This window comes from Cupressus sempervirens, chromosome 8 (assembly GCF_028749045.1).
Source record: "Cupressus sempervirens isolate cs-2001-9-10 chromosome 8, ASM2874904v1, whole genome shotgun sequence".
Taxonomy (NCBI): Eukaryota; Viridiplantae; Streptophyta; class Pinopsida; order Cupressales; family Cupressaceae; genus Cupressus; species Cupressus sempervirens.
In genome coordinates this window covers 696,940,396-696,961,212 of record NC_143125.1, presented here as the reverse complement: position 1 = coordinate 696,961,212, position 20,817 = coordinate 696,940,396, and positions in this window count along the sequence as shown.

The following is a 20,817-nucleotide window of genomic DNA, read 5'->3' as shown; positions in this document are numbered from 1 at the left end:
TGAATAGATCTGATCATTGATCTCGCCTTGATCAACGAGCGACACTTCCCCACAATTCTAAGGTGCAAGAAATTTAAGAAATGCAGGCAAGCAGTATTGTGACGCATGGCATAGTATGACATCATGGGCCCACCTTGCTCAAAAGTCATAGAGAATTTGTGATCGCCGTCGATCTAAATAAGATCTAGGGAAAGCGCTTCCTTGCAATATGGACTTGCATGACATTTAAATAATGCGGGCAAGCAGGCACAGTGGGACCAAGACTTAAAGGGAATGTTGAGTCATGCCAGGCTGGAAAGGTTAGATGAAGTAAGTGCGTTTATTGGTCGAATGTGATAGGTATGCCAAGTTGAAAGTTGTGATGTCATGGGCACTAAAGGTTTAAATGCCATAGTCAAATCTATCAAAACATGTTGTAAAAGGATGATGTTTGATTGGTTAAATTAGTTGAGTGGGCCATTAGAGAGAAGGATTTTTTCCAGCCGTCGATCCAAGAAAGATTAATAGATAACGCATACCCGCAATAATAAGTTGCAAAAATTTTAAGTAATGTGGGCATGCGCCCTTTTGACATATGGCTTGGGGCTTGAGATTTTTAAAAGGCATTTTATTTTGAAATAAAGTCATTCGATCTTGGAGAGATTGACCAGTTAGATTCAAATTTCAAATAAAACACGAAACTAATGGTTACAGGAATTAATATGACTCAAAGTTTCCTTCATGCAACCTCAATGCTCTAGTATGATATGAAAAATTGGCATTATTGAAGCATAGAGTTGCAGATTCTCTCAGAGCAAAAAAAGATTTCTAGAGTAAGGGCACAAAATTTCTCAAGGGTTTTAGCAAATTGTAGAGAAAGAAGGGAAAATTTGGCAGGTAAGTAATCTATAACCTGTAGAAATCCAAAATTTCTTGTTGTAAGAGTGTGAAACTTTAGAATGCCTCCACAGAAGGAATTTTTTGGGCAAACTGACTGTTTAAAGAGGGCTATGCATGATGATTTCCTAGAGAAATTTCCCTTGTCAGTAGATGAAATAACCTAAGGGAGGGAACTCATTCCTAAGAACCCTAGGGTAGTTGTGGCTGAGGGTTTCTATGATAGGGCAAATTGGGTAAGAGATGCCCTAGTATCTATGGGAGGTTTGCAATTGTTCAAAAAATGGTTCTCAGAATGAAATTTAGATACCCCCATGAGCAATGTCTAGGAAATTGACATTGGAAAGCTAATAGTCCCTTCAGTTTTCTTTGATAGTGATCTATTGACTAACTTGGCTAAGAAATATGATTCTATTACGGGATGGGTGAAGAATCATTCTGGAGTTAATCGTTTTAGGGTTTTCCCTAAGTTGTTCAGTGAAGTTTTCAACCTTAACCCTAACCATGTTGTACGTGAAATCATTGATATGGATGATTTACAAGTGAGATATGATGCACACAGAATGTACTTGAGGATAGGGCCATTGAAGGAGCATGCTGCTAAAGTTGGAACTTTGTGTGTGATTACTACTAGCACACTCGAGCCATTATTGAAAAGACATTTTAACCCCAGGGCTCAGGCATTATATACTTCTCTTTGTAAAATTCTTGGAATGGATGAAGCTGAGTAGATCCCAGGCTTGATTGTTCTTGTAATGGCTCAAATTCTTCAATTTGGAATGAGTACTATTCTGGATTTTGCCACTTTTCTAGCAAAAGAGATTCACAATGGTTTGGTGGGAATAGCAAGGGGAAAAGTCAACAAACCATTTTGGTTGGTATTCATTGCTGATGCATGTATGTTTATACAAGGGATATACCTTCTTCTCCAAGGGTATGGAGCTAGAAACAACCAAGGATGGAGAGAGGAATCCAGTGCAGCTATGGAGTGTAGATATGACTTCAGAAGCTACAGATGTGAGCTATGTGAGATTTGATAGATGCTTTGCTTCAAAGATTAGGTTTCTTTTGAAAGGTGACAGCCTTAGGATTCCACAAGCATTGTTGAAATTGGTTAGACCTAAAGACCATGCACAAAGACTATTGGTTAGTCATAATTGGGGGGATATAATCCCTTATAGTGTTTCAACTATAATAAGAGTATATGGTTTTGTAAGAAAGCCACATGTGTTGCCCTTTCATGTGCCCTTGAAAATAGGAATCGCTGAGCCCTTGTGGTAGATAGGCACTATAGATGAGAGGGATTTATCTAATAAGGGAACCTTATTTCCAATTGTTACTGTAGTGCATGACTTTGTCTTTGTCAGAAAAGGGTGGAAGCACTTTAATTTGTTTTTGGATAGATATAACATGGCAGAGTCTTATGCCAGATTCATTGATCTTGAAGGATTCTATGACCTCTTAAGAGAGAGGGTGAAAGCTTCTCGTATGATGCATCATTTTTATTATCCAGAGGATATAATTATAAATGTTTTCAAATTGCAAGAAAAAGAATTGAGGAAAGAAAAATGGATAGTATTTAGCAAGACCCTAGAGTTTATTAATGCTTTTGACCCCCAGTATGACCCATTGAATGACAAAAAATATTGGGGAGCCAAAATGCAAGCATTAATGAATAATTTTGTTGTGATCATCCAGACCATGAATGAGAAGAAAGCCATATATGTTGAAAGACATCCAAAAAAGACTGCAGAGTTACAAATAAGGATAAGCAACAGAAATGTAGTGGCTCCTAGCCAATATACATTGCAGAGAAGGGCAGGTTATGTCATGATTCAAAATGTGTAGAGGTCTTCTTCTTCTCAAAAAGAGCAATACTCCCCAAGCCAATCCCCAATCCAGATAGATGATGAAGCATCTCTAAGGGAGTAGCTTAGACAAATGGGTGGAGAAGGGGATGTGATTGTTACTTCTAAAGATTTGGATGTTGGAGAGCCACAAGAACCTCCTACACCTTCCTTGGACCTAGTGATTGTTGATTACAAAGGTAAGGAGATTGACCCTATAGTTTCCCAAGCCTTTGAGAGGTTTATTAATGATGAAAATTTTGTGAAGTCTAGAGCATTTGTACAATTTTTGTGGAGGCTAAATATAGGAAATTTTGAGAAGACTTGTGAAAAAATAAAGGCAGAACAACCTGATAAATTGGATTCTACTATTAAGGAGGAGATAAAGTCTAAATTTTTGAATGATTTTTCTCAATTTACCCCTGAGACCGGAAGGCAAATAATTAAACAGTTAGGAGTCCTTATTTTGCCAGAATGGGATATAGTGAATGCCATGGTTTTTGATTCAATTAGGAAGCAAACAACGTCTAGTTTAAAACTGAAGAAGACATATTACATGCTCATAGAGGAGTCAAATTTAGTGATGACCACCAAGCCCTAGTTATTTGGTCAATTGAAAAAAGAGATAAGACTAGAATGCAAGAACTTTCCACTATAGAGCATACTAGTGCATTGACAGTTTTCAGGGCTAGTGAGGTAGGCAGTAAGAAGATAATGGGAATGGCCTTAGAAATACTAAAATGTGGTAGTATTGTATCTGGCCAAGAAGAAGATAGATTTTCCCAACTAAATGCTAGGTTTGAAGAAGTTTTGAAAGCATATGAGTAAAGGGGTATGTAGATACAGTCATTGGAAAAAAAAGTATCCCAAATGGAGAAGGTATTTGGGAAAAGAAAAATAGGAGAGACTAATAGACCTATGATTGTATACCCTCCTAGGCCACTTATTGAGCCTTTCAAGTCCACTTCAATTATTGAGGTACCAGATATCCCTGAAAGGCCACAGTTCTACACTGTAGAGGATTTTGAAGAAGAAAAGAATAAGTTGTATGCAATGCATGTAGAACTAAATAATCAGTTTGAGGAGAAAATAAGGTAGGGTATAATGTATTTAGTAGATAGAATTGAGTGGTCATCATTTTTTGATTTATTGGAAACGATTACATCCATCAGGGATGAATTAAAGAGAGATGAAGCTGTATTCAGACCTCTTGTACATAAGTGGACAGAAAGAAATGAACATATTACTACTATGTGTATATCTATCATCCAGCTACGCTGTCATTAGATGGAAGGAATTTTTGATTTACTAACTAAGTTGCAAGGTTTTGATGATAATAGAAATTCTTTCTATAGAAGATTAACTAATTGTTTTTCCAAGTATTTTGTGGAAAAATTTGATTTATTCCCTTGTGCTCTAAATTTAGTTGATGAAATAAAGGAAAAGGAGGAATGGAAAAGGGTGTTAGATGAGATTTTTTGTGAGAGAATAAATAAAGTTATAAATGAAACTGGACACTTGTTATGGGCTATGAAAAATGAGGAGTTGGTTAAAGTACAGATATTCTATAACTCCATCAGAAAGGAATTAGTTGATATGGAGGCAATTGTAAATTCCCTGATAACTGTACAAAGAGAATCCTTGAATTTTGATTGGCCAGAAGATATCACCTATAATAAGTGGAAAGAAGAGTTTTTGTCTTCAAAACAAACAGAAGGTGGTGATGAGGTGGAGGATGACGAAAAAGAAGAGGATACAAAAGTAGTAGCCACCTCTGCCACCAACGATAAAGACAAAGAGGATCCTCAGATAGTAGGAGATGACTCATCACTGTCACATTTGATGGCTACCTATCCCGAGGAACTAGAGCACTAAAGGAATCTGATCATAATATCTTGTCTTTCCAAAGGAAATAACAAAAATGGGCCCACAAAGGAATGTTCAATGTACTAGTCTTTCTGTTATTCATAGTGTTGTCTTGTTGTGATGGGTGTATGTAAAACTTTGTAAAAGACACCTGTCATTTTCTCTTAGCCTGAAGCTTGTTGCATCTCACAATATATAAGTGAGATTCCATGGCTAGAGAAAGGGTCTGAATTCTATTTTTTCTAAGTGATATACTTAGGTTTGTGATGTATTTTCTCTGTTAGTTCCTGAGAATACATGAAGAATGGAATGATTCCTATGTTTTTCCCTAAGGTCATTTTGAGTTTATTGTAAATGTATACAATTTTTAAAGAAAAGGAATAATAATTATGAGCTGTCCCCATATTATTTCTTTTTGAATCTTATCTCCTTTTGATTACTTGCTTATCTTGATATTGTATAAGTAAATGCTTGTGAAATTGAATGCAATTCCAATTAGGTTGTATATTTGTTCATCACTACTATTAATTCAGTGGATTAGGTAAAAGCTTTGATGGAATTGATAAGGTTGTTGTAGTAGTGGAAAGGATTTTTAAATGATGAATTCTGATAAGAATTGCAAATAAAATTTGTTGTAAGGCAACAAATTAGATCTAAGGATTTGCTATACACTCCGAACCCCAATGGATTAGGCACTGGTCAAATTGATTCAGCTAAAAGAGAGATTTATCATAAATGGTTTTCAAATGTAGAATTATAATAAATTTTACTTTTATTTCTTGAAGATTTTCAAAGTTGGCCTATACTTGTTTGCATGGAATGTTTTAGCTTCAGTTAGCCACTATTGCTAAGAACATCTGCAGACCTATAGAAGAATTTTGGCCAGATCTATTATATGGGATGTGTTTAGCAAATTGTCATGAATTATGCATGTATTTGAGGATTTGAGATGAGAATCAGAATGAAACTAAAATAATCCTCATACAATGTTTCCCAGTCTTGAATCATCCCTGGGTATACCCACCCTGGTTTTGTAGAGCTTGAAGAGTAGAAAACCACCCTTGGTTTTGTTGAAGTTGGGCCCAAACGATTTGCACATACAATCATTAATAAGAATTGGCTAGTCTTTAGATTGTGTGAGTAATGTCATCTTAGTATTGAGCATTTTGTTGCTTAGTAGTTTTAAAACACCAATAGGATCCAAATACAATATTGCAACCTCTTCCCCAAGACTGTCCACATGACTAAGGTGGACTGTATTGTTATGATGTGTAAGTGATGAGATTTAGTTTAAATCATAGATTTTATGTTTTGATTTGTTTAGAATCTAGATACATTATTTTAATTTATATTAGATTCTTTAATAGGACCCATTTTTAGATTAGTCGTTTGAATAAGTGAAAGTTTAGAATTTGTTGTTTAGATCAAAATGTAATGAAAGAACATGAAATTTTTTAGAATGTGAATGCTTTGTGATGTAGAGTCATGATTGTGTGCATGTAACCATAAACTTCAAACTGGCAAAAGCAAGGATACAATAGGAGAATTTTTCAATACTCATCAAGCAAGGGTTATCATACAACTTAGAAAGAAAGGATTTGTACAAATGGATAATTCTTAACCACAAGCCAAATTCAATTTTTTTCATTGTCTAATTTTACTAGATTAATCTTATCTTAGATTTTTTACTATGCTAATTCTTCATTTGCAGGTCACCAAAGAAGAGGGCTAATAAAGTCGAAGAACTAGTGATAAAGGGTGAGACACCAAAATCATCTATGGAACATTATTATCAATTCACATTCTTAATATTTATTATTTCTTTTTTTTTAAGTACCATTGTGTGTTAATCATCTTATGCCTAGAATTGCAGAGGATTAGAATCATCAAAAAGTAAGAAGGAAAATAGGTCGCAATTTGATGATAGGTTTGTAACATTTTAAGATTTAATTTTTTCTTGAAGGGCAACTGAACAAATGAGGACTCCAAGGACTAAGGAGGATAAAATACAATCAAAAGAAGTCAAGTGGAATGTCTTGAAGCCTATAATGGCCTTATGTAATGATGAATACACAAATTTATGTAAAGGTCTTGATAAAGGTCTAAGGACCAAAATATAATGTAATGGGTTGGGTAGTTTTCATAGTTAAATGCATTCAATAAATCCATTTGACACTTCATAGGTCGATGGAATAGGCTAGGAGATTAGAACATTCATAAAGTGCATAGTTTGAAATTTAAATTTTGAATTCAAACAGTTATGTGGGCATTTTGGAGGGAATTAGCTTTTAGATTGTTTTTAGGGTTAGCTAAGCCTCCAACTATTTAAAGTCTGTTGGGACAGGTAGAAAGAATCTATTAAATGACAAAGACATCCTTGGTATGGGCAGAAAGGAAGAAACTAATGTCTGGTAGTATAGACTATCTCAAAAATTTGCATGTAAAAGCTTGGTTTTTTATAGCAATTTGAAGGATTCTTGGGTTTCTTTGCATATCTTTGGATTTGGAATGCATTGTGCAATATTTTCAGATATTTCTTAATGTTCTAAACCAGGTTTTGAATCCAAATTAGTAAGTTTATTGTTCAATTTCATAGACTATTGGCTTTAGCAGACATTTTATTAGCAATTTTGAAGTTCTTTTCAAATAATCATGTTCATTCCATGAAATGTTCCACTATTTCTTCATGCAATGACATTATTATAACTTGTACCATGTTTTCTAACAATAATATGCTCATCTAACCTTAGGATTTTGGTGGCCACCAAGCAAAAGTTCATGAAAATAAGGGGTAATTATAGGGTACAAACCTACAATAGAGGTTTTTCCTTAATGAGGGCATATTTTGAGTTTTGATTCATGTTATTGATGTTGAAAGAATAGAATTTGCACCTTTAATTGATCAGAGAAGTGCTGGAACATGTGAGATTGATAAAACCCTAGGTATAAGGGTTTTGAGAGGGCAAATTAGGGCTTTTAGGGTAGGAACCCTTCGGTAAAAATTGAGCATGGAATCTTCTAATTAGAGGCATTTTAAGAGCCTATGAAAACTTTGGAAACTAGATCTTAAGTCCTCCTATTAGTTGCTTTGTAAATGCATCATTCTTACATTGTTGAAAATAGGGGCATTGTGAATGGTTAGTGATATTGTCCAAAGGAAGAATATCTCAGTCTTTGCATATTTTTTGTTCTAGGATAAAGGGTATCTAAAAAATCCATTTTTTCAATGAGTCTTATGAAAAAAAAACCAAAGTTATCTACCTATTTGACTTGCTGCTGTCACAGAATTGAAAATTTGCATTGACAACATTTTGGCATGTTGTGCATTTTCACTTGAAAGGAATTGAAACTAAAGGGAATTGATTGGAACATTCTAGATATGTCAAAAAAAACTCATTGAAGCCTTAAAACCTCCTAGAGTTGAACATTTGTAGGATTTGACCATTAAGACCTAGAAGGGTCACTTGGCACATTGTTACAAATTTGCTCATTTTGGGTTGTTTAAGGGTTCATCATCCTTTCCTCTGCATCAATTTACCTCTATTTTGTAGTCCTTTTTCACAACACTATTTCTAACATGGTCTTAGTTCTTCAAGTTCATGAATGATCACAATATCTGTGACAATTTTTTAGTTGTGAATTGACAAGTTTTTTATCTTCATTGCTACATGATTATCCCATTACATTAATATGGTCATTTGAGACCTTATTAAACACAAAAAAAAAAAAACAAAACTCATATCTACCCTTTGAACCACTTACATGACTCCATTAAGCCCATTTTAACAAAATATTGCACTTTTAGTGCCTTTTACATCTTTTAGAGGCTTTGATAGCCTTATTACATTATTCAAGACCTTTATAGCTCTTTTATATCCACCCCTAACCTAGGATCAATCAAAACCCATTCCTGGTGACCCCTATGTACCTTGTAGGCTCAATAATGCCATTAAGGCTTACATTAAAACTTTCATTACAATATGATCAATCTATGATCAAAACAAGATCACATGTCCATGATTAAACTCATTACATGTTTTAATGACCTTAGAAGGCCATTTGTCTTCCAATCCACCTAAGGATCCATCAATGTCCCAACTTCTCATCTTTCCTCCTACTTGTGACCTTGGTGCTCCTCCACCAGTGTTGGCCAACAATTCAAAAATTTGTGTTATCGATTGAGCTACTAGATCTTGTCATTTTCATTTTTTGCCTTGAGAAAATTCATACACTTAGCATAGCTACTATCTTTCAAAAGTTCTTCCCTATTCTTATAAATATTGGATTTGAGTGTAGTTTCAATATTTGGTAGCTTATTACCAAGAGTAGTCATCTCATAGAAAAAAAAGTCTTCTAGCCTAAGCTTCTCTTGAAACTTGTTTTATAGTTCTTAATTTCAAAATAGATATGACTTTTTCATTGTAACATGTAGGCAAAGATCTCATAATTTTACTCATGTTCATCATCATCGCTTAATGGTGTAGGGGCCCCAAAGTCATTCTATGAAGATACATTCATTGAAGACACCAAGGACTAAGGAGGAGATCTTGACAACAAAGCCAATAAATTGGAATATTTTGAAGCCTATTATGGCCATTTGTAATGAAAAATGCAATGTAATTCAAATAAATGTCCAAAAGGTCTTAATAGAGACCTTATATCTAAAATGCAATATAAATGGGCTAATAATGCCTTAGGAGTCTAGAAAGACTTATCAATAAGTTTAATCAAGTCATAGGATCAATTGAAAGATAGTAGTATCCATTAGAAGCCAATTACAACCTTTTTGTTAAAAAGTTTCAAATTTGAAATAAGTCTAACGACTACTTAGGATTATGGGCTTTTAAGGATTGTTTTAATTTTTTATTAGTTGTAAAGGCCCACAACCAAATAGAGGAGGTTAGAATAGGAATTTATAAAGCCTAGAGTCGCCTAGGATCTAAACTAGAAGAAGAAGAATAAGAGGGTACTGTATAGAAATTCCAAATTTGAGTGAATAGAGTTTAGTTTTTCTTGTCATTTGCACTATTTCTTTGAATGATTTCATTGTATCTTCATTGACTACAACATTCAACTCTTGTAGGGATTAATTAAGAATTTCATACAGTCATTTCATGGTTGTTTAAAGTTATTTTGAAGCATTAAAAATCTCATTGTCTTGTTATTTACATTAACAGTGCTGTAATAGTCCCAAAAAATTAATTGTTTTGAGGGGTTTTATGATGATCTAATCCATTATTTTGGCATTTTCTTGTTGTTTCTTTGGTTATGGATCTATTATAACATGTTTCAAATGTTACTAACCAATTTGAGTACAAGAAGATACATTTAAGGGGTGATCACCATGACTAATAGTGGGAAAAAGAGAGGAAAATGCTGCTACAAGTACACTAGTAGAACATTTACCTTAATGAGGGCATGATTTTATGTTTTTATGAGTTAGGGAATGTCCTAAATATGGTTTTAAGTATTTTAATGAGTCTTAAAAGTGATTGGAAGTGGGAGAACCATAAAACCCTTGTTTTGCACCATTTAATGAGAGGGTTTGTTGGAAAGCATGCCTAGAAGAGTCAACTTGGAAAAATGACTATGAAATCCTTAGTTTGGCATCAAAATACCATACTGTAGAAATTTTATAAGTCTAGAGCTAAGTTTGAAGTACACTTTCTTTGTAAAAGTGCCCTAATTAGGCCTAATTCCAAGACAAACTGCCTTGTTCCATACAATCTTTACAAAGGAGTGATATCTTGATTTTAGATATGTTATAAAAATTTGAAAAGGGTATTTGAAAGAAGGTTTTATTTGCTTGGTGTTTTGGAAATTTTGCGAGATAAGTCCAAAAAATAGTGTTTGCTGACCTAATAGAGAGAGCAGCCTAGTCAAGGGGGGTAACTTGGTTTGTGCATGAACTTGAGTTTTGGGGTTATAAAACCTATTGAAACATGTCCATTAATTATGCTAAAACACTTTGTGAGGTTGAAACAGATAGTTGAAGGTATATTTCAAATTTGTGCATTTGAGTGCCTTTAAGAAGCCTAGTGAACCTTGTGCACCATTCAACTTTGTGAATTTATTATTGAAGTTTTTTTGTTACCTCCTTGGCTCTGCATTAGTTAGTCTTGTGGATCCAAAGGTGTGGAGATTAGTGGGTTAAGCCTTTTGAATTATTATTCTCTGATAAAAGATTGAATGGGTTGGGTCATTGTTTTAGTTACACTTAAGGAAGATATAAGGGCATTGTTTCAAAGAAAAGGGATAGTTAGTTGTTTCTACATCAAATCATTGGTCGACCACTGACCTCTACATCACTTAAGGTGCCATCTCTACTTATAATCGAACAAACTATATCATTCCCTCTCTACATAAATGGTGAAATAGTTCACTTTCACTCACCCTTATATCTTCATACTTCCCTTGAAGACCCTACAACTCAGATTTCTTAACATACATGTCACCTTTACAAATAGCTTCTATATTTTTCCATGTCTCATGGGTTATCATTTATCCATAGATGTGAGAATACTCTATATCAGACAATACACTAATCAAATATTAACTTCCTATCATGTATATAAAATTGGCTAGTTGCCTCTACTATCTCATACTCTTCCTAGGATCTCCTATAATTTCTTGAGTATCCCTACACCTTTTTTTAACCTCATGGTTCCTATTTCCAACTACAGAGGATGGAATATCAACCTCTATATCTTCTTGATGCATTTCATATTGCACTGACTTTTCCATATTTTGTGAATCCTCACCACATGATCCTACTATGTACTAGTAACTATACTTAAGATTTGATGCCTTTGACTTGGTCAATTTATCCTTGTAGCTTTTATCAACTACTCACTTTGATCATCCAGTAGAAAATATTTATATCTTCTAAATGCCTTTTCCTCCATGAGCTTAACATCATATCTGAGTATAACTCTTCTAATGTTTGGAAGAAAATTCCTATATATCTTTGAGGTTTTACTATACGAAACAAAGTACCCCATATCTATACTTAGATCTTACTTAGTACATGTGCATCACTTGGAATATGAAAATATATCAAACTTCCAAATATATTGAAGCGACTAACATCTAGCTTCTTTCCTATGAAAGCTTCCTCTGGTGTCATCTTCCCAAGCATCTTGTGTGGAGATTTGTTATATGTGTATACTATTGTACTACATGTGTCTTCCCATAGGTAACAAGGCATGTCCTAGTCATGTAGCATATAACACTTTCTACCTTATATATAGAATGATTCTTTCTCTCAACAACTCCATTCTACTGTATATTATAAGGAATATTTCAATCTCTTTTGATTCCTTCCCTAGTATTCCCTTTGTACTAGATCAAGAACAACCTCAAATCTAGTGTCACTCATTAGAAAAGATTCTTTTGTAAACTTCCCCAAAAAATATCCTTTACATGCATCATAATGATCTATGCTTATCTCTAGAATGCATGTCACTATCTCTTGAAGAAATTTAAGTTATCCATGATGAATAAGGCCCATCCTCCTATTCCATATCTCTCTAAGACAATGCTAATGGATCATCATTAATTCATATAAATAGAAACTTAGCAAAGAGCCACACTATTTTTTCACCTCTTTAGACACCCTTTAACCACTTCTTAGAGATTCCAAAAGATCAAACTCCGACTCTGTTCCAGCACCAACTAACACCCACTTTGAGTCACAGACCTAATTGGCTAGATTAGGCTGGGTTACAAAGGGAGTATGAGTACTACCAATCCATACATACCAACCATACCAAAATTTCACTACTACCAATCCGTATAGGCCATACAAAATTGAAACAACAGAGAAAAAGATAGAAATTCTAAGTTTTATTTAATGTTTGCTGCTCATTGGTCATGCTAATCACATATAAGTATGGATGTCTAGTATGGTTGGATAGCTCTATGAATATTCTTTCTGTTATACTTGGAATGAGGTTCTAATTCACTCTATAACTCCAGATATTCCCATTTTACTAACTGTTGTCCCCATTTTGTGCCATTACCTAGGGTTCCATCTATTTTCCCTCATATCTTGAGATTCCACCATGGGAAATTAATGACCCTTGGTGAAATCTAAGTTAGGAAAATGGTTTTTATGTTCCTTTTGGTTTTTGGTCAAAAGAATGAGGCTGGAGAGAATAACTTGATGCCCTAGGCATGCTAGATCCATGTGCATGCTAGAAATTCGTAGCAACATCTTCCATAACTTGCTACAAAGAAGGTTTCAAGGCTTCAAAATTAGTATGTAATCATCTTACATGATCCCCCTCATGTTCCAATTTTTGGTTTGAATTTTTACTCAAGGGGTAGGGTACTTCCTTTGTTAATAGATGCCTAATTGCCTACATTCCTAAGTGAGCCTTAAAAAACTTAGTTGCTGCATAATTCTCTTGAGATCCCAAGGATTTAATATGTTTTATAAAACCCAAAATGGTATCCAAATCCATGATTATTTTCTTTGGTTTGTGAGGAGATGTTTGCGATTTTCCATGTTCAAAGCTACAAGCCTAGTCTTGAGTTTGTGAAGCAACTAGCCAATGAAAGTTTCATAGTTTGAATCTAATGTTGGATTCATGTTAGTTTGGACCTAAATAGACCCTTTCCATTCTTGGAAGTCACCCCTTGTCATTATTTGTATTTGTGGGGTTTTGTGTCAAATATGCCTATGAGCCACTTTTTAGGCATAAAAATGAGCAATATAGTGAATTTTCAAGGCAAAAAACAATTTTATGTCTTTTAGAAGGTTATAAATGTCCTTAAGGTCATTAGGTTAAGTTTTAGGCATCTAGGAGTTAAGATGTCAAAAATTGCAAAAAATTGCAAAAGTTCTCAAAGCAAAATTGCAAAAGTGCTGGCAACTTTGTAGGAGTTTGGGAATTGGTAAAGGGATGAGCATTTGAAAATAAGTTATTTTACTATTGCCAAAACTTTTCAATTGTCATAGAATTGGAATCAAGTGAAAAATGTAAAAATGACACTTTTTGTGCAAAGTTGCATTGTTGAAAGTTGTAAAAGTTGCTCAAATTTGCAACTTAATGGAAAAAGGGTCATGGGATCGAACTGCCTGCTCTGTTAGCTCTGGATGGATGGGTAAACCCTATCTCCAACCTCATCCTATCCCCTTTAGTACTCAAAAATTCTTGGGCACATCTAACCAGAACGTCCCTAAGGATCACTAAATGCCATAGGGCTGTGATCTTTGATGAGGCATATCTTAGAGCTCATGCAAGGTATGGATGCCATTATAGTTCCTAAAGGACCATGTTATAGAGACCTACAATAACCTCTCTCACTTTTTGGAGATCACACTATGTTTTCATTTTATGATGCCATCTCGGGTGATGCTGAAACTTGTAGTGTTGGCCAATACAAAGTGGCCAACTACCAAATCTCTCTCGCCTTTCGTCATGGGATCAAACTATCTACTCTGTTAGATCTAGGTGGCTAGGTAAACCCTATCTCCAACCTTTTCCTATCCCCTTCAGCACTCAAATGTTCTTGGGCATGCCGAACCGAAACGTTCCTAAGGGTCACTAAATGCCATATGGATGCGATCTTTGACAAGGCATATTTTAGAGCTTGTGTGAGGTATGGATGCAATTATAGTTACTAAAGGACCATTTTGTAGAGATGTAAATTAACCTCTCTCACTTTTTTGAGATCACAGTTCATTTTCATTTTATGATGCCATCTCAAGTGATGCTAAAATTTGCAATGTTGGCCAGTACAAAGTTGCCAACTGCCAAATCTCTCTCACCTTTCGTCGTAGGATTGAACTATCTTCTTTCTTAGATTTGGATAGCTAGGTAAACCCTATCCCCAACCTCCTCCTATCCCCTTCAGCACTCAAACATTCTCGGGCATGCCAAACTGGAACGTCTCTAAGGGTCACTAAATGCCATAGGGTTGCGATCTTTGATAGGGCATATCTTGAAGCTCGTGTGAGGTATGGATGTGATTCTAGTTCCTGCAAGACCGTGTTGTGGAGACTTAAAATAAACTCTCTCTCTTTTTGGAGATCACAATCCATTTTCATTTTTATGATGCCATCTCGGGTGATGTTGAAACTTGTAGTGTTGGCTAGTACAAAGTTGACAACTGCCAAATCTCTCTCACCTTTCATCATGGGATCGAACTATCTACTCTGTTTGCTTTGGGTGGCTAGGTGAACCCTATCCCCAACCTTGTCCTATCCCCTTCAGCACTCAAACATTCTTGGGCACGCCGAATCAGAATGTCCCTAAGGGTCACTAAATGCCATTGGGCTGCGATCTTTGGTGGGGCATATCTCAGAGCTTGTGTGAGGTATGGATGTGATTCCCATTCCTACACAACCCTATTATGGAGACCTATAATAACCTCTCTCACTTTTTGGAGATCACACTCTATTTTCATTTTACGATGCCATCTTGGGTGATGCTGAAACTTATAATGTTGGCTAGTACACAGTTGCCAACTACCAAATCTCTCTCACCTTTCGTTGTGGGATCAAACTGTCTACTTTGTTAGCTCTAGGTGGCCAAGTAAATGTGGCTAAATCATTTTGGCTGGGTAAATGGGCCAAATCTCTCTCACCTTTTTTATGTCTTTCTTGATGTGTTCCTAGATTCTAAATATTACTTTGAACTTAGTTGACGTGGCTGTAATGATATGTAGGCAGTACTTTACAAAGTGTTTAATGGTTATCTAATTTCAACTTATTATATGATATAGCTGACCTATATGCATATAAAGGTTCTATTACTGGTATCAACATTGTAGGTAATGAAGATCTACCATAAGAAAAGGAGCTACAAGACCTCCCTCAACCACCAGTACAAGAAATTGAATGCATTCTAGAAAAGAGGATAGCCAAACAAACCAAGAGGTTTACTTACTATGAATACCTAGTAAAATGGAAACACCATTTATTAGAGGATGCTACTTGGTTGACATTTAAAAATATTAAGAAGATTGCTTTCAATTTAGAAGAACTCCTAACTAAAGGGACTTAAGTTATTTGGTCTTAGGGAGTATGGTTTTAGTTGTGCGATCATATTTGTGGTGTCTAAATCTACCCAAAGAATAGTTAGATTTCAACTTAAGAGGAATTTAAGTCCAAAAAATCAGAGTAGGAGATCTATAAGGAATTCTATGATAGTCAACATTTTGTACTGTAGGACAATTGGAGGGTTAAACCAAGAGTTGATTCTCGACCAGTTCAACATAAGGAAGGTCTCCCAATAGAAACTTGGGGTTGGTGAAGCCATTGGTGAAGAGTTACAGTTATTGGCTTGGAATAGGGCTAGTGTCCCTAAAACAAAAAGGTGCAAGATCTTGATTGGAGAAGTACTCATGTTGGAGGAGTTCACAAATGACCCTATCACTTTGGATAGGGCACAAAAATGATATCCTAAAGAAGTAAGATATTAGGAAGGCCACAAGTTTAGTTTGGTAGATTAGGAAGAAGAAAGTTCTTAAACCTCTCTTCTTGCTCAACATATTTGCATTAGTGAGGGGGAGATAAAGAGGATAGATGGCTACATAGATATGGGAAAAAATAGATATGGAAAAAATAGGAATATAAAGAGTGGGGGAATAAGAGAGAGTGAGATACAAGGATAGAGAGATGTGAAAAAAAATTATTTAGAGAGATAGAGATAGAGAAGTAGGGAAATATAATTATAAAGGGAGAAGGAGAGAGGGAGAGAAGGAAAGATGCATAGAGATAGAGGGAAACAAAAGAAGGTGTAGGTAGACATGAAGATTAAAGGAAACAAAAACATAGTGATAAATGAATAGAGATATAAGAAGAGGATAAATGAATAGAGGTAGGGAGACACAGAGAGACATCTAGATGGTGATATGGATTCATAGAGATCATCATATTAATACTTAGTTTTCTCTAATTCAAAAAATATTAAAGATATCATGCTAGAACTCTCTTATTGATTTTGTATCGACTTCATACTTAATTTGTCTTCTTTATGTCATTCTTTTTAGGTTTAAGTGTATGTGCATACATTAATGAATATTAGCAATTTTAAAAATTGATCTTCTTCTTATGTAACAATATTTCTATACTTAGATGAATACACTATTTATTTGATTATATATCTATAAAATTGGTTTGTACAATGAAGGCTAGCTATCTACAATCCAAGGTTTTAATTCAGCTAATAAATTGAGAGCTTCTCAAGCTACTAATTTCTTTCATGGAGGTCCTAATAAATCTCAAGGTTATCATTTAGGTGACCAACTGCTAGGAGGTCCATGAATAGACACACTGACTTTCCATTTTTGGTATTGGGAGGTCTTGGAACATCAAAACCCACTTTGTTACCTTGTGGGAAGAAGGTCATTGGTGATCCAATAAGGGGAAGTCAGATTCTTGTCTCCCTTGGGTGAGTGGAGTTTTTAACCTATTGAAAAGTTGTATTATCTATGTTGTATTCATTTGGAAGTGAGCCATAAGCCTTGTTTAGTTCTTATGCAGTTAGGAGAATTTGGGTAGTAGGTTGATTTGTTTTGTGCTTCCTTGTGCCTACTCTACATCATCCTCCATCTTGAGTCCTTTCTATGACATGTAAGGGAAATCTTACATAGTCCAATTCTAACTTTTTTAAATATTTAAATTTTTTATTAACACTCTTCTCTCATAGCAATTTTAGAGTTGACTCAATGCATGTTTGTGCAATAATTTGTTATATGTTGGTAATACAATATATTAATTTGATAATATTTAAGATTAAATTGAATAATTAAATTTACAATTTTTTTACATAGAAAAAATCATTTATAACCATTGCATTGTACTAAAATGAATCTAATCTACACATTAATCTAGGACACCTGCATGGTTGATTACTGTTGTATGAATACAAAGTTGGTGTAGTTGAAGAATTTGACCTTGGATAACACAAGATAACACAACTCTTGCGATCTAGTGATCTCTCATAAGGTATTTTCCATACCACTAATCCTAACAAAAAACTCAAGACATAAAATATATGGGTGAAATAGAGGGTAGGAGCATAGTTATAATATCACTTTGTGCATTGCGTAAATACTATAAAGGGTAGGATTGGTGCAATGTTGATTTATAGGTAATACCATTATAGATCTTGCATTGTTACTATGCTTATTGGGGCCCGTATTATATTATCAATTGTTTTATCTAATGCTTAGTGTATTTTGAATTTGATTGCTTCAATTTGGAATAAACTAGTAGCAAATATTATTTTTGTTAAGGGAAGTGTTAGGTATATTATAGTAATGGATCCTTTTGTGATATTATTATAGTTAGGTATATTTTTTATCCTTTTCTACTTCCTCTTAAACTTTGTGAGATTGATCTTGACTAATAAAGTTTATTGCCAATCAATATTGTATAAAAAATTCAAACTAATTAGGTATTGAATTAAACTTGATAAACAAATGACAGAGAAGGAAAACTTTAAACATGAACAAGATCATAAATAATATGATGATGACATATTGGAAATGATTAACTTATGCTTAAATAGTGATAAAGTTTATTGTTAATCAATATTCTATCAAAGTTTCAAACAGATTAGGTATTGAATTTAATCTATCTAATTTAATGTCATACATGCACATATCTAATTTAATGTCATACATGAACAAACATATAATATAAAATGATAACCAATAATATCACATGTACATTAACAAACACATAATATATTATGATAACCAATAATGTCATATATGAACAAACATATCATATATTAACCAATAATGTCATAAGTCCAATAATGTCATACATCAAATAAATGTCATACATCAAATATAAAATGTCATATATACATCAAATGTGTATCGAATATGTTCACTGATGCCTATATATATGTGTCTATCAACTATATATTTTCCTTCCCACAAGTGGAAGGAAACAAATCTCTCAAGGTCTTCTGTCATCATGTGGAGGGAGACAGTGTAGATGATGGGATCCTCCTTACATGCTCACTCATCCTCTTGTTGAAGCTCTTCTCTAACTTGAGCTGATACAAAAAAAGTAGATATGAATCAATATTTATTATACATTGAAATCAAATATATGTACACACAAAATTACTTATTTTCTTACTGCCATCAAATAGTTGCTCTATAAGTCCACCTCGAAGGCTTGTGGATGATCAGGAGTGACGAGACCCTAAATAAATATAATAACTTATAAATAAAATTAGAAATTTTGATAATAACTATTATAAACAACAACTAAAACCAAGAAAATTCTTTCATACCTCAGTCAATGGTTGTGAGCTAGCCATAGCTACGACCCCTCCATGACTGACGGATTGTCAGAGATGAGGAGGAGTGTCTGAAATCATGAGCTACATGTCATACAATACACATTACATGTAATATGAAACATGAAACACATATATAATCAAATGAATTAAATTAACATGAAACAAATGTATTTGTATGTAGCTCGTATGATGTCTATGCTTTGAGTCCGTAGTAAACGTTGATGGTCTTGTAAAGAATTGATGCACATGCATAATTTTTTTTATCAATCCTTAATATGATTAATTAATAAATATATGTATTAATTTAAATGATTAAATTGATACATACCTTTGGACTCATGGACATGACAAAAAATGGGGCTGGAGGATTGCTGCTAGGCCTACCAACACTCTGACCCTGAATTTTGAACAATGTCAATAGATGCTAATTAATTAATCATTCACTATACATATGAAATGTGATCAAATTAGTAAATTATACCTATAATTTACTTGTGTTTCAATGCCAAATGTGTCGCTTAGAAATTGATCAGTGACGAGCCCATCATCCTCACCATCTCCAACATGAGTGTCAAATGTGCATAAGGATCCGCATGAAGTGCACATGTGACTACAATGCACAGAAGGATCCCCCTCAACTAATGGGCTCCTAAAATGGATGAGAGTCTATGTCAAAGCATTAGTGGTCCCTAGAGAACTGGCCTCTACATCTTCCTTCACAACTGAAGGAATAGTCACATGCTTGCTTTGTGGCTTTACCACAAGTGCTCTAACTACATTAGGGTCATGACGTGCTCCTGGCCTCTCAAATGATGACCCCCCACCTCTACCCTAGGAGTCTAATATATCAAAATAATTGGGGATCTCCCCAAGGACAAACTCACAATACAATTTCTTCAAAAAATGCATGGGGACCTCGTGATTGTTTCAAGGAGGGGCATAAAAAACCATCCACCATCTATCCCAAAAATTATTTCTAATAGCATCGTGTATGCACCAATGGATAGGGAACCATTTAGTACCCTCTCTAATAGTATTTTGTTCACCGGGTTTTCTAAATAATGCACATATTCTACCTTTTGGTATTTATTTTTTTCAACATCTTCATATGATAATTTATTTGCATAAAATTATTTTTGTTCATCCCTCTTAGCCCTCCAAATATTTAACTGACCACTAACTGAGGTTATTTGGGTCTTAATGGATTCAAGGGATGATGCCAATTGAGCCCTTATTGGATTAGTTTGTCTAGATTCTTTCAAACAACCAATGAGTCCTTCTAATTCAATTTTTCCTCTTTCTATTTCATTTATTATATTTTCTTGTGTGCTAGGCAGAGGTCTTGTAATTGGTTTAGGTTGTGAAATTTGTTGTTCTTCTTGGGGAGGGTTGATGGACACAACCCACACATAGAATGGACACAACATAAAAGGGGAAATTATATTAATTGAGAAAATAAGCTAGTACAATAGTACAGGGAAAATAAACTTCAAAACATGCCCTAAAGGCTTACAATAGCATAAATCTGGAGATAATTTCTCCTTTCAGTACCTCTTCTCAAACTCCACTCCGAACAACCTTTTACAATGCCAGAAATCTCCTTAAATAGACCCCAGAGGGTTAAGGACTAGGAGTACATTGTAGAAAGTTCTAGTAGGCATCCACTGACCAAATAGAAGGTTCTAGAAGCTGCATTAGAAGTTGGCACAAATCTAGAAGAATCCAGAAATGGTCACCAAACTTTCGGGAGGCATAACTTTTGAACCGTAGCTCCGATTAATGAACCGTTTACATTTTTGAAAAGCTCTCGAAGCGCTCTATAGCCCTATGGACGAGCTTCACTTGTCCCCCATTTTTTGGCCCTTTTTAAGGTCATTTAATGCCCCTAACATAACTTTGAAGCATTCTTAGGAGGTCTCCACAACCCAAAAAACTGCAATAACTTTCAAACCGTG